Source organism: Vicia villosa, linkage group LG2 (genome assembly GCF_029867415.1).
Source record: "Vicia villosa cultivar HV-30 ecotype Madison, WI linkage group LG2, Vvil1.0, whole genome shotgun sequence".
Taxonomy (NCBI): Eukaryota; Viridiplantae; Streptophyta; class Magnoliopsida; order Fabales; family Fabaceae; genus Vicia; species Vicia villosa.
The window spans coordinates 17,707,099-17,709,714 of record NC_081181.1 but is presented as its reverse complement, the minus strand read 5'-3'; positions in this window follow the sequence as shown (position 1 = coordinate 17,709,714).

The following is a 2,616-nucleotide window of genomic DNA, read 5'->3' as shown; positions in this document are numbered from 1 at the left end:
GGGACAAACTTTCTGCCAAACTTAGATAACTCTATGATGCAATCTTTCTATCCTTACTCTCTTTATTTTTTTTGCAATATATTTTATTTACTTTACTTTCGCTACGCTTTACTACTCAAAAAACATTACTAACAGGATCTTAATAGAGAAAGGGGAAAATATCCACACTTTTCAAAAACCACAACTCACCCCTCTCTTGTGCTTGAGGTCACTTGTTCAACAACAAGAGCCAGATGGGGCCAGAGACCAGAAAAGTTTCCTCAAGATCTTCTTGTTCCTTGGGGAAAATATCCACACTTTTCAAAAACCACAACTCACCCCTTCTCTTGTGCTTGAAGTCACTTGTTCAACAACAAGAGCCAGATGGGGCCAGAGACCAGAAAATTTTCCTCAGGATCTTCTTGTTCCTTGTGGTCACGAGAGGCAATCCCCAGGGATTCATACAAGCTTCCCAAAATTAATTTTTCTTAGACAACTGTTTCTCCTCTCATGAAGCTAAATAGTAGAGGGATAAACTTCTTGGCTACTTGAAGGGAACTGGAGCAAAAAAAAGTGAGATAGCCAGAGGGTAAGGAAGGCTATATATTCTTGGGCGCTTATGTTATCGGTAGAGGCATGATGGTCTTTGACGAAAGCACTAAAACTAGGGTTTAAGAAGGTGAAGTTAGGCTTAATTTTGTTTATCAGAGTGGGGTCGACGATTTTCCTAATTGGTAGAAGGCCAACAATTGTTGCTATATCAAATAACATGGGGTAATCATTCCACATGGTAGATGAAACATTGGTCTAAGATTCCCATAAGCAAATAGAAGTGACCAACATGTGAGAATTATGCTTAGGACCTACTCTTGAGGGTTGTATCAAATCAAAGATACATCTGTCCTTCCATACTCTTTCCTTCTTTTGTTAAACCTTATCCAACCAATTGATATAAGAAGCATTGTTGATTGAAGAAGATGAACGGAATACACAGTTTTCATGAAACTGAAATCAAAAGATTCATCCTCAAACACTAGGGGTTTTCATGATGAGTTACAAGGAAAAAATCTCTCTAAGTTCGATTGTTTCTTATTTGGTCTGGGTAGAGGACCCATGAAAGTGCGACCAGTACTTCCAATTGAGTAAGCGATTAGTACCTCGGAAAACCAGATAGCATATTTCACTTCTTTCATTGGGGGTTCAAGGTAGTAAGTGCGACCATCTCTGACTCTTGAGTTTGGCAGCAAAAGGAACATGTGGTTGACGTTTAGTGGGAGAACCGGAAGCCATAGTTTGCTTGAGAAATTCAGAGTGAAAAAACTTGTTGAAGAAGCAAGAACGAAAGTTGCAGAAAAAGGTGAAGGGTTTATAGGGATCTGAAGAAGAAGAAGAAGAATGTAGCAAAAAGAAAAAAGAAATGAGGAAGGAGCATACATATAGCCAGAAGGTGAAAACTTTTCAATTTCACTCTAAAGAAGTTGGACAATTGGCATCTCGAAATGGACAGTTGCCATTTATTTTATGGGAAAATATTAAATTAAATAATTTATTCTAATGTGATTTAATTTCACGGCCCATAATTGTCCTAATAAATCAGAATATGATGACAATCTGCATGCATTTCCTTGACTCGACGGTTTGGTGAAAAGCGGTAATGATGTGTACAACTATCTTGAACAGTATCGAGCAGTTACAAAAAAATGCCACCTTTCTTCCATGGAATACATATGATCGAAAGTGACATGACTCGACGGTTTGGTGAAAAGCGGTAATGATGTGTACAACTATCTTGAACAGTATCGAGCAGTTACAAAAAAATGCCACCTTTCTTCCAGGGAATACATATGATCGGAAGTGACATTATAGGGGGCATTTGTTAGCATGAAAAATTTAGCTGAAGAATTCAACAAATAATGGTAACGACCATGTTTCGGTATACTAACTATGTCGACTACGATGGTTCCACCTAGTTATCAGAGGATTTGGTACATAGTGCATTTCAACGCCCATAAAGCCTGGTTTGGAAGAGACTCAGGAACAGATCCACAAGATTAGGATCACTCTCTCTTTAAAACATGTCCAGAATATCGAAAAAGGCTTGCACAAATTAGTTATATGTTGGGGACTTAGTATGTTTTTAGTCTATAGTCCATCCAAACTAGGGGTGTTTCGACAAAGACTTTCGACTAAGGAAGTTAGGGGCTTCAAAGGCAGTTACCAACGTGATGGGTGGTTTGCAGCATTTTTAAACATTGAAGACGCGTGGAAGTTAACTAGAAGACTGAATCCCACATTAGGGGATTCTGTGAAAATAACGATTGTTGACAGTAAACATTGTATTAGTATATCAGTTGATCTCATTGTTGAGATCAAAGTAGCAAATTTCATTTATTCTCTATAAAACTAAAGTATCCAAGTCACAAAGAGAAACAGTTTGTGAGAAAATGTACGAGTCAGCATCCTTTCTCTTACTTCTTTAAGTCTTTTTAATCGAAACATTTACTTTAATGATATTTATTACACTTTTTTATCTATTTTCTTCTTCCAAAGAAATTATGTATTGTTTCAATTAGATTTTATGTTCAGTTTGTCAACATTTAATCATTTAAGTTCCAATCACAAACACTTTTCGTTGTA